Source organism: Ochotona curzoniae, unplaced genomic scaffold, assembly GCF_017591425.1.
Source record: "Ochotona curzoniae isolate NIBS_2020 unplaced genomic scaffold, NIBS_Ocur_1.0 scaffold_3835, whole genome shotgun sequence".
In the NCBI taxonomy this organism is placed as follows: domain Eukaryota; kingdom Metazoa; phylum Chordata; class Mammalia; order Lagomorpha; family Ochotonidae; genus Ochotona; species Ochotona curzoniae.
In genome coordinates this window covers 22,561,340-22,574,367 of record NW_024467114.1, presented here as the reverse complement: position 1 = coordinate 22,574,367, position 13,028 = coordinate 22,561,340, and the positions used below count along the sequence as shown (strand labels likewise).

General features: G+C 43.4%; 1 protein-coding gene and 1 pseudogene across 2 annotated transcripts in view; one reads left to right on the top strand and one right to left on the bottom strand.

Moving 5' to 3' along the window:
• Positions 1-13,028, bottom strand: part of PDE1C (phosphodiesterase 1C) — a 418,728-nt gene that overhangs the window by 326,334 nt on the left and 79,366 nt on the right. The window lies entirely within an intron of this gene.
• Positions 9,693-10,029, top strand: LOC121145637 (annotated as a pseudogene).

The window sequence follows — 13,028 nt, the reverse complement described above, 5'->3', positions numbered from 1 at the left end:
AGAGAACACATTTCACCATATCATGTGCTGTCTCATTACCTATTTAATAAATTATTCTGGGATACAGCACACTCACTGTCTTACATTTAACTTTTGCTTTTCATCAAGATTTAAATAATATTCATTGAAAAGGCAGAGTCACAGAGGCATGGGCAAGGCAGGGAGATTTTCCATTCACTGCTTCACTCCACAAATGCCTATAACAGCCAGGAGTAGGCCAGGTCAGATCCAGGAGCCTGAATTCCACCTGGGTTTCCTATATGGGTAGCAGGAATCCAACTACTTGAGCCATCATCTACTGCCTCCAGGGTACATTAGCAGGAAGTTAGGTCAGAAGCAGAGGGCTGAGAGCCAACCCAGATACTTTGCTATGGATTCATGTGTCTCAATTGGCCACTTAACCCACTGAATCACAAGGCCCACCCTAGTCAATGAGGCTTGAATGAAGTCGACTATAACCTTCAGGCCCGAGTGCCCACCTGAAATAAACCTTACCACTCAGAGCATCCAAGTCTTCCCCCAACTATAGGGATTGGTTCAGGAATGGATACTTGATTCAATTCAAAACAACAAGACTCTCAAAGGACTTTAAGCCAGAACAAGAGAGGAAGAGAAGAATGTTACAGTAGCTAGCACACACAGAGGACTGGCCTGAGAATAAAGTCCACACAAAGCAAAGCAGAGTCGAGGAATACAAAGAGGCTGAGAATAAACATGAGGATGTATTTTGAACCACTCAACCTCAGTATTACCTAACGCTGTGCAACTCTGGGTTTTTATGTTTCATGAGTCAAGAAGTTGGGCTTTGCACTGCAAATCATTTGTGTTTGTCACTTGAAACCCAATGAAGTCTAACTACGAGAGCCAGACCCAAATTACTTTAAAATAGGACAGATTGATAAGTATCAGAAATGAAGGACAGCATGGTATTTACACATTCACAAGGGAAAGACATCACTTCCAATGGAGCAATCAGGGAAAACTGCATGGAAAGAGTAGCATTTGATCCAGTTCTTAATGGACATGTAGGGACATCAACATAGTAGGAAGAAACAGTATCAAACCAAAAGAAGGAAAGCAGCAGACGCATTCAACTTGAAGCACTTTCCAGACATCTTAGCAAACAGTCACGAGTGTTTACCTACAGCAGATAAAGACTATGTCAGTCTAACCACAAGACTACCATTGCATCCAACCAAAGTAATTTTACAATATTTATCACCTAGTTTGTGTTCAATTTTCCAATTGAATCTATGGCATACTTTTACATCTGTTTGGTTCAAATCATGATCCCAGACAGGCACTGGAGGGTTTGAGCAGCTGATCTGACATGTTTCCATGCTTACTCTCAAATATCTACACGTGACAAATCTGTCAAAGGTGAACAAGTTAGAAGGATACAGCCAGAATCTTGGTGGGAAACAGGGACAAAGCTCTCAAGATAGAGATGGAACCTCATTGAGAACAAGAAAAACATCCCTATGTTTTTGAAACTTATTGCCTAACTGATGGGTAAGAGAAGAGCAAGCAACAAAATATGTGGTCAGCAAACAAAAAGAATTCAGACCCGAGGGCACTTCAAGAAGTTCATGGGAAAACTACACATGAATTTTGAAAAGGTTTGCCCCACAATGAACCTAATTTTAATTGCATTTCTCTGTGATGTTCTGGAAATCCCCTCAAATACTGGGAAAGAATTAAAAATGGATGTTGTGCTAGATAAGGCATAAGACAGGCCTGAGGGGTTGGGCCAAGGCCCGAAGGCTGAGCTGGAGTTAGTGGTAATGATGAATACACCAGGGAGACGGCAAAACTCTGGGATGCTAGTGAGCTCAAACAAGGGTGAGCCTTAACTCTTTAGATGCCCAAAGGGGACAAGGACATGCCAGACTCCAGCAGATGAGATGCCTATGAGTCAAGTGAAGAGGGAACAGGGAGCCATGAGTTTGAAAAAGCACAGAGCAGGGAGCCCAACATCAGCCACCGGGGGAGTTGTGCATTCCCTAAGAATTCACCTTCCTCCATTTCCCTGCCTGCCACAGGTCAGCAGGAGGCATGGTCACACTCAATGACACTTCCCATACATAGAGGCCCTTCAGGGAGCAAGTCCGGGGGAAGAGGTAAGCTGGTCAGAAAGAGATGCTTGGGCCACATCACAGGCTGTGGTTAGGAAATTTTCATCTAAGGGCAGAGAGAGCTGGGATGAAGCTGGTTCTGTGATTTGAGAGAAATCTCCAGGGATTTCAGGCACATAGGCAGCAGGAAAATACCCTAGAATAGATGAGGAAGAGAGAGGGTAGGCTAGGCCCAAACCTGCGGACATGTCCATGGAAGCAACAGGTGTAAAAAGGAGAGTGGTGGCAGGCAAGAGCTGAGACAAGAGAACCAACCCAGCAATGCAGGCAGAGGGGCTTCTGGAAGATACTGGAGCTGAGAGGGAGATGTTCCCTCAAGAGATCAGAGGAAAATCCAACTCTTCACCCTCTAATACCCAGGCAAGGACCCCCAAACCACGCAAACCAGGACCTCTTCTCAGATATCTCTGCAATGACTAAAAAGTAGTGTCACAGTTGAAGGAAACCTTGCAGAAGTTACTAGTGGTTGCTGCCTCATTTCCCTTCCCAGTAGGCTCTGTGCACACAGCTGCCATGAAGAGCAATCCTGTCCTTCCCCAATCTGCAGAAAACTCAGGAGATATATGCATCATCACTGCACTCCTAGGAATTCAAGTTCATTCTCCTCTTGTTCCAGAAGTCGCAATGGGCTTGGGGAGGTTCGAAGAGGACAGTTGGACCACAGGACACAGACACCTCTCAATCTTCAGTGAAGGCAAAAGTTGAGCTACAGTGCTACCAAGACAAGCCACCAGGCGCTGTACTGGGGAGTGAAAGGCGCAGCAGGCTCCTGGGAACCTGGGGGTAACGGAGGCATGGAAAGCAACAACTTATGTGGGTTCTGCCAAGCCCAGAGCCCAGGCTGTGGAAAACCTATCCCCAGCCACAAAGTGGTTAGGCTAAGTCCTGAAGTCAGGAATTTCAGTTGGTGACATTCCTGCATGGTTTCATTGCACTTCCTAAAGCCTTGGGAGGATTTGGTACAGGACAGGTTTAGAGAAAGACCCAGATTTAAATGCTGGCCCCACTACTCACTGACCTTGGCCAACATAGGCAAATCACCAAACCTCGGATTCTGTGGTAGAAAGTGAGACTTTAGGGAGCTGGCATTTAGCATAGCAGTTCAAATACCTACATCCCACCTCACTCCTGAATCCATAATCCCACCAGTGCCGGTCCTGGGAGGCAGCTGCGACGAACAAATAGTTGGTTTCCTGCCATCTGCATGTGAGCTCTTGACTGAGTTCCTGACACTTGGGGGCCACGTCCCAGCCCTGCATAGGTTGTTGTGGGTATCTTGGAAGTGAGCCAGCAAATGAGAGTTTTCTCTCTCTTGTGTTCTCTTTCTTGCTGCTCTCACATAAAAAGAAAGAGAACAGGAAAATGAGACAATACTTCTCTTTCTGAAATCACAGGAGGATTGAAACCCATACACATACAGCACTGCACATAGAGGACACAAGAAATACCACAGCAGAAAGAAAAGTTAGGGCTCCATATTGATTTTCCTCTACTTTACTTGGTCCCAAACGACATTCAAGGCAGCTGGTACACATTGAGTATCTATCAAGTGGTTCATGGAAAATAGACACAAATGAGCTTGATGACTCATTGAGAGGCTCAAAGAGAAAATGAGGGAAAACTGCCAACAGTGAAATCCGCTGGGCTGTTTTAAAACCAGTGACTTCAGTTTCAGCCTTGCTTTGAGAAGGGTGGGGATGAGTTTGGCTTGTAAGTACAACTAGGAAGATAAATAGGAATTTGCATGAGATGCAGCTTTTCACTAATTGATGACATTGAACTACATATCCTCTACTCTTCCTAGACAAACAGGGGGTCCTGCAACCAATCCTCCATGATGTCAAGGGACAACTGTACCCCAACATCTCACATCATCTGCATCTTAGGTAGTGTGATTTAAACTGATTTTTTTTAACACAACTGTACTTTCTAACTTTTTAAAAACAATAACAAACAAGTAGCATGGGGGTATTATAAAACCTCCAAAAAGTTACAAGGCCCAGGAAAAGGCTTTCTGTTTGAATTACTAGCAAGAGTTTCGATCTAAGCAATAAGAAAGGAAAGCAGTAAAAGATCTTTTGAGAAATCAGGCTAACTTCAAATGTAACCACTGGATCCCCATCTGAGGATTGGATCTGTCCTTTAATGCACATCTAACAAAGAACATTGATGCTCACCAGTTTAAGGCAGAGAGATGGAGGGACTGGCTGGCCCAACTGATGAAAAATTGTTAGTTATTCTGATGTGGAGAGACCTTCTCATAGCTTGCGTGTTCTTTGCTGGGAGACCTGAGAGAGGCAGTGAACTATGGAACACAAAATTTACCCACCTGCTGAATACATGTTGACACAACAGCTGTGGTGGGAGCAGTGCCCAAAGCCTCAGGAGGATGTTCATCACAACATCGTTTACAGTCCAAACACAGAGAGCAAAAATAGTGACTACTGCCCTAAACCAGGGCAGCCTGCACATGAACATGACATGACCTCCCCACCCCCCACACCTTCAAGAATGGGGTGATACGGAGGGCTATTTTGTCAGTGAATCTGGCTGGGGGAGCAGGAGGAGCAGGGGAAAGTGCCCACTTCCAATAATCTTCCTGGAGACAGCAATCGCACAAACCACATTCTGCATGATAAAGCCTTGGTTAAAATAAATTCTAAGGGCTTCACAGAAGCATAGCAAGCTAATCCTCCCTCTGCAGTGCCAGTACCCATAGGGGGAAACAATTCAAGTCCTAGATACTCCAGCTCCCTGCTAGTGGCCTGAAAAAGCAGCAGAGGATGGCCCAAGGCTTTGGGCCATTGTACCCATATGGGAGATCCAGAAGAAGCTCTTGGCTCCCAGCTTCAGACTGACCCAGCTTCAGCCATTAGTCATTTGGGAAGTGACAATCTCTCCTACCAAGTCAGTGATTGGTCTAGAAGAATGCATATGATCCCATTCTAGCAAACGTGAGTAAAGGAAGTAACTGTTGTGTCATATTGTTACCATGAAGCCATGAACTGGACAAGAAAAAACTGAGATTTGCAGAGCTATTTTCACTAGGAATCCATGTTAAATATGACCCTGTGTGAAAAAAAACACTTTGGGCAGAGGGATTTTAACAAGTATTTCTTAAACATATGCTGTATATTTACTGAACTCTGACACTGAATATGAGATAATTTATCAACAAAGTCTACAGCCTGGTTTCGAGACAGAGTTGGTGACAGAGATGTGTCTGGTTATTAAAGAATCACCCTATCACCTGGCAATGGCGAAATCTATTTCATCCTGGAAAGACACACTAAGTGACCCCTCATACACAGGACTCAAGTGGTATTAGCTGTGAGAAATAACTGTACTTGCAGTTGCAGCCACAGCAGATGTAGGACACAGCACCCCAGTCTGGCAGCATGTAGCCTCCCATGGTTCCTGAATGGGAAGTAGGCAGCTAGTAATTTACAATACACAGCGGAGCAAAGCAATGAAGTCCCTCAAAATTAGTGTGTAAACTCTTGGTCCTGTGTTTTGAGCAAACAGGGAAATATAAACCAGCAATTCTTATCATTTCCATACTTCTGAAACAAAAGAATTCCAGGGCTACACCCAAAGACAGAGATCATCCCTCAACTGGTTCCCTGGTTGCAACAGACAGAATTATCACAGTGAGGAGAACTCAAACTCCATTTCAGAACCTGCTGGACATCCTGTGTGCTTGCTGACCTCTGTAAGGCAGAATTACATTCCCTTCAGGAGCTGTCAACACGAAAGAGAAGTTAACAACTGGCAGAGGAAGGCAGACGTGAGAACCAGGGGTCAAGCAGAGCATGGCAGTGAGGCAGTAGTCCTCTCTGTGACCTTCAGGTCTGCTTTCCAAGGTTGCAGTTACCATGACCAATTGACGAAAGGAAATACTAAATGGAAACTTTCAGAAATAAACAAGTCATAAGGATTATGCCCTGTTCTGGGTGCCAAAATAAACTTTCACGCTGCTCTGCTCCCTCTTGAGAACCAGATCCTTCCTATGTCCAACATGTCCATGTCCATTAGTCACTTAGTATTTGAATCAGTTATCCAGCAGACTGTCATGGTATTGCCAAGGCCTGTATTAAAGCAACTCTCATTTTAGTTAGCAATGGCCCCAACATGCAGGAGTGATGTTGGCAGTTTTAGAACGGCATTTTGTCATAACCGTTCTATTTATTATCAGTTAGCATTGTTCATCTCATGGTGTGACTAATTTATGAACTAAATTCTATCATAGGTATGTATGTTTAGGTTAAAAACAGTATGAAAAGTTTACGGGAAAGGAAATTTAAAACATGTGCAAAACATTTTTAAATCCATGCAGTTTTTTTTTTCTCAGAAATCATTTTCCATGACCTTTCTGAAGGCCCCTTGTATGGAGTTCAGTATATCTCTGGTTCCAAAGGTCCATTTGGGGATCTTGGAACACATTCCTGAAATTGTTATGTCTACAGTCAATATGAGGTTACAGCACTTAAATCAATACTATAATGTATCACCGGAGAAGCAGGAATCTGAAGTCAGGTGCAAGAGCTGGGCAGCAATCCCAGGACTTTCAGTGTGGGATGTGAGGCTCTTACACTGCTAGGACAAAGGCCTGCACCCCAAATCCTGGTTTTTATTAAACTGTGTTCACTATGTAACTATGCCCTTTCACAGAAAAACTGCATGCATGTGGAGTCTTCCCATAATGAACAACAGGACACTGTATCCATACAGTTTCTTTAATCTTTTATCAAATTCACTTCTTCCAAAGTCTTCATAAACTGCCCACAGACATGAAATTAAAATTTTGTACATGAGTCTTATAAAAATCGGATAGATACAAAACCACAAATGGGATTCTCCTGAGTTCTCATAAATAGCATTCAAGACATAAAAAGTCGAAAGCCAAAAGAAAACCAAAACTGCACACAGTCCAGTCCTAGAGCCTGACCGTAGCTCAGGACATCAGATAAACTGCAGCTGCTCAGTTTCCACATGGCCTGCCTTTGATGAATGCACCAGAGACCACCACACAGAAGAGCAAGGGAGGATTCCCCTGCAGACGCTTATCACCAACCCTCACAAACTGAGAAGTGTAGTACCCACTGGAGGCTTCAAACTGAGAGGTGTGGTGGACACTACAGATTCTAGAAAATAATCATGGCTAGGGCCAAGACAAGCTGTGATGGTAGCACAACACACTTCTTTTGCATAAAAGCAAGATACCCTAAAGATCAAGCTCAACAGCAATGCATGCTGGGGACTATGATGTGTCCATATTCAGGGTACCTGAGAAACGGGCAATAGGAGGAAATAGATACGACTTCAATAAAGCAAGACTCATCAGCTGGTGGCCTAAGAGAAATAAAAAACTAGACTGGTAACAAAGTACACCAGTAAGTCCCAAGCATGGAAAGTCACTAGACTATATAGGGAAAAAAAGCAGAAATGTAAGCAGATAGAAATTAAAATGCAATAAGCTAAAACAATGACCCAAAAAAGTACAGAGGAGAAGAGAAATTTTTTTTTAAATGTGTAATCACGGAAGTAACATACACATTGGAAAGAGTTTCAGGAGCTATTTGATGCTATGGGAAAATTAACTGATAGTTTAATAACAAACCTTACATTCCACTAGAATGCAGAAAGAACACAAAACTTAAAATAATTCTTATCTTGGAAGACTAAGATGAGAAAGTCAATAAGAGGATAATGGATGCTCCTGAAGGGAAACTTAGAACCAATGAATAAGAACCATTCATCAAACATATAATAGAAGCCATTCCTCATCAAAAAGGTCTTTGGTTTTCTATGGAAGTCCATTAAAACAGACATATGTCTATTCATGTGCTTGCAAAACTACTTAACCACAGGGAATGGCACAGTGGCATAGTAGCTTAAGCCTCCACCTGCGATCCCATATGGGTCCTGGTTCAAGTCCCAGCTGCTCCACTTCCAACTCAGTTCCCTATTAATGTGCCTGGGAAAAGCACCAGAAAATGATCCAAGTCCTGGGGTCCCTGCACCTATGTGGGAGACCAAGAAGAAGCTCCAGGCTCCAGGTTTTGGACCAGCCTAGCTCTGGCCTTTACAGCTGTTTGGACAGTGAACAAGCAGATGGAAGATCTCTCTCTCTCTTTCTCCATAAATCTGTCCTTCAAATAAAAACAAATCTTTCATTTAAAAACTACAAGAATAAACCTAAATTTCATTACATTCTTAGAAGTATCTACAAATCACATTGGATCTTTTTAAAACTGAAGATTTTAAATAAACAAAATTTAGGAATAAAAAATAAATTTTAAATTAAACTAGTTTATTCTAAAACCTGTAAGCACACAGAGTCAGCAAGTTGCCTAAAAAGGTTAGTCAGATCTCAGATATCACCAAATCTAGTATAAATCAAAGATACTAAATCCATACCTATAGCACTCTGAAAAAGATTATAACCCAGAAATTTTATGCCACCAATTTATCTGCCACATTAGAAAGTGATTTTTAAATGCTTTTATTTATATGAAGGGAAAAATTTCATATACACAGCTCTAAGAACATGATACTTCCCACCCTATCCACCCTCCTTTGTGGCTCCCACTCTCCCTCCTCCTTCAAGAGAAGGATTTTAAATGCACAGAGCTTTTATTCATTCAACTGTTTGAAGATCAAGACAAAATACAAATGTCAGACAAAGAACAAAAATGACTGACAGTGAAGAATAAGACTAGTCTAAAAAGATAGGCGATCGACAGAAAGCTAGACAGAAAGCCATACTCCATGTGCAAGCCTCAGGGTGCTTTGGAGAGTGATGAGAATGCTACTAATTGTATGCTGATGAGAGTGCCAAAATTCTGTTTATTTACAAAACATTACTGATTGTGCACTTCTGATGGGTTAATATTATAGCGAGCTTGTCAGGTCTGTTCCAAGGACCGCATTAATCCTCAGAAGAACATAGGCAGGCCCAGGTGCAGAGGGGAAAGCAGACCCCACGGGCACAGCTGCTTAGTTCAACAGCAAGACCACTCAGCAAACACTCACAGGGAGTTTCTCCACACCACAGCCTGAGTGTGCTTTGCTACACACAGATCTGATCACATCACCCTTGCTTGAATGGTTAGTTGCCCTATGTTGTGCTTAAAAAGACCACCAAAGAGCCCAGTGCAAAGACCTGCTGGCTAAATCCTAGCATTGCATGTGCCAGGATCCCATATGGGCACCGGTTCATATCCTAGCTACTCTACTTCCCTTCCAGCCCTCCTTGTGCCTGGGAGGGCAATGGAGGATGACCGAGGGCCTTAAGATCCTGCACCTCTGTGGAACACCCAGAGAAAGCTCCTGGATCTTGCCTTTGTATCAGCTCGACGCTGGCCATTGTGGCCACTTGGAGGAGGTGAACAAGCAATCAGAGGATCTTTCTCTCCATCTCTCCTTCTCTCTGTAAATCTGTGTTTCCAATAAAAACTACTTCTTTTTAAAAGAGAAAGAAAAAAGACCAATACAAATGTTTCCGCTTCAGGCCTGCCTTCTTTCTTTTCATGCCGGTAGCACTCTACAAACATCATGAAATTTCCTAAAACGCACCTGGCGTTCTGCAAGAAGTGTGGCTAGCACCAGCCCAACAAAGTAACACAGTAGATGAAGAGCACAGATTCCCTCTATGCCCAGGGGAAATGTCACTAGAGAAAACACAGTGGCTATGGCAGACAGACTGAGCCGATTTTCTGGGAAAAGGCTAAAACTCCAAAGATTTCTAAGGCTTGCTAAGGCTTGAGCCCAACTGTAGATCCCAACTGTAGATCCCAACTGCAGATCCAAAAGAATGCTGTATATTAAAAGATGTAAACATTCTGAACTTGGAAGAGATAAGAAGAGAATGGGCCAAGTGATCCAATTCTAATCTTCATCCTCTGCTATGTTATGAAGACAAGCTTTTGTTTCCTTCATTTGATTTTTGGAGGAGGAAATAAACTGGAGCCATCAATAAAATCACTCTTGTAGGGAAATTTTTAACCTTAAAAATGAAAGGAAGGAAGGAAGGAAGAAGGACCACCAAAACCCTGTGATGGGCCTGCAAGAATTCAGTCAGACAGACCCCTGGTCATCCCTCCTCTGGTGGCCCCACGAGGCCTTACACACCTTCACCCCCTGCACAGCTCCTTTCTCCTAGAAGCACATGACACCACATTCTGCATCTTTTAAACATTTGGCACAATCTTAAACACTTGGTCTTGAATGACCCAGTTGAGAAAGGAAGAACATGAGTCTTGTGAGAAAATCGCGTCCCCCAGAGGCCAACAAGAGCTGGCTGAGATCTAGCTCAGCTCCCAGTCCTGCTGGTTCCTTCTGTTAAGAGTGGCTGGATTCTCCATCAATACCAAATGGTTCGACCACGTTTGAAAATCTAAGTAAATTCCAACTGTTAAAAGAGAGATGAGTCACTATACACAGCAAGCCTTTCTTGAAAATCGTAAACTAGTGATTTTGAAATAGAAACCATCCATCCCACAGTTCACAGCCTAAATCCAATTGTGTCAATGTATCCAAAGTCAAAGACAAAAAATGCCAGACTCTCCAGGTATAGGGAGAAGGAGCAGGGAAGATGAAACTTCCTTGGCCCTATGGGTTCCCACGCTTTATAATTGTAAACATCAGGTTGATCGAAGCAAGGAAAAAAGGCAAGAGAAAGGAACAAACACTTTTGTATGCACCTCTGCCTGGCTCACATGTCATATCATACAGAGACACTACTGTTCTTCCTTGACAAGATTAAGAAAGGAGACTCAGAAAGGTAAACCAGGAGCCCAGTCATGCCACTTCTGCTCCATCCAAAAATATGTTTTACCATATACACTGTAATATTTTTGAGACAATTTCTGAGAGTCAAGATACCTAAGGAACAAAATATACAATTTGGAAGGTTCAACACAGAATTTCAGCCAAAACCACCAAAACAGAAAAAAGCTTTAGAGTTGGACTGCATGAAACCATCATTGATCAGCTTGGTCTTGAACAGGTCATTCCTCCATCTAATTTCAACAAGAAACCTGAAGTAAATTCTCAATAAAAGCCCTTTTGGATGCTAGGAGTTTACTCAGCCCCAAATGGCCCATTCTGTTTTCTTCTCCAAGTCCCAGGAACCAGATCTGTGCCCTCTGCAAGGTGTTCAAGAGGTAGGGGAGGCACAGTCATCGGGTAAGGCAGCAAGAAAGAAGTTAGTGAGTCAATCCAAGGGATTTCTTCCTGGAAACATGAAGCCCAGCAAAGCACCCGCTAACACACTTGGCTACAGTTGAGACTGAAATGAATCTGCAGCCAGCAGACCCGGCCCTCCACCAAGTGGAACCAACTTCCAACAGCTCTGCCTAAAGACCTGGGGGGAAAGCCTAAAGCTCAGGCCAAGTTCCTATAGCACGTCAAAGCCTGTCAGCAGCACAGGAAGCACCAACCAGCACTCCCCTCAGCAGCTGGCACAAGTTACCCAGAGCCAGCTGGAAGCCCTTGGCTGCTAAGAGACAGGCCCCAGATCTGCAACTGATTGGAAATCTTACCCTCCAACACAAACAGGCCAGCGCCTGACATAAGTGGCTCTGAGAGGCAGCCAGGGCAGACTGGTGAGTGCCATCCAGGGATGCAGCTGAGAGCCTGGGAGTCCTGCCCACTGCCTGATTCCAGGGCCTCTCCATCATTACACGAATAACTCCCAATGAGGGGGCAGCTAGAGCCTGCTGGGTTCCTATATTCTTTAACCTACTGAATCCACCCAATGAAGCAACAAAATGGCAATTGTTATCCCCAGTTACTAATAAGGGGCCTGAGGCTCCAAGAGGTGAACCATCTATTCTTCAGCCACTTGGTCAGGACGTGACAGAGCTGCTGAGAATGGAGCCCAAGTTTTGGCATCGCTGCCCCTTCCTACTGGTTTCTCAGCCTGGGAGAGGAAACCATCTAGCCAGGTCTGGAAGTTAGAGAACTGTCTTATAAAACTAAACATATGACCCATGAACTTCCAAAGAATGAGAATAGGCTAAGGAGCTGTAGACCTCTGGAAGTCCAACATGAATTCATCAAGAACCATGAGCACCAACAGACCAATGTCCAAGGACATGGAATGAAAGCCTTTGGGCAGGAAATGCTGATTTTAAATAACAGAAAGCAAAAGACCAAGGTCATCCTTATAGCATTTTAAGGGACAAGAACTTGTGATTATGACTTCCATGTTAACACTGCAAAACTTACTATGTCCAGGTGAGGTATATTAATCCCAGAACCCTGATCATTTAACATCCCAGGAAGTAGGTAATACAGTTACTTTAACAGATATACACATAAAACACAATCCAGAATTCGTGCTGTAAACTTCCTCAAATACTGTCTCCTCTCAAAAAGAAAAAGAATTTCTACTTTTTTTTTTCTTTTTTTGAAGTAGAAAGACACCCAAGGTCAGCCCATGTGCTGGTTCATTCCTCAGCAAAGCCTGGAATGGTCAGAGCTAGGTCAGGCCAAAGTCAGAAACTGAGAATTTAAAAACTCAACCTAGGAACCGGTGTGATAGCTCAATAGCTAAATTCTCACCTTGCAACTGCTGAGATCTCTATGGGTGCCATTTCTAATCCCAGCTGCACCACTTCCCATCCAGCTCCCTGCTTGTAAAGCATAGGAAAACAACAGAGAATGGCCCAAAGCCTTGGGACCCTGCACCCATGTGGGAGACCTGGCTCCGGATTGGCATAGCACCAGCCGTTGCGGTCACTTGGGAAGTGAATCATTGGATCTTCCTCTCTGTCTTTCCTCCTCTCTGTATATCTAACTTTGTAATAAAAATAAATAAAAACTTTTTAAAATACTCTATTATTTATTATTAGCATTTATTCTTTGTAGGAAAAAAAAAACAATAGC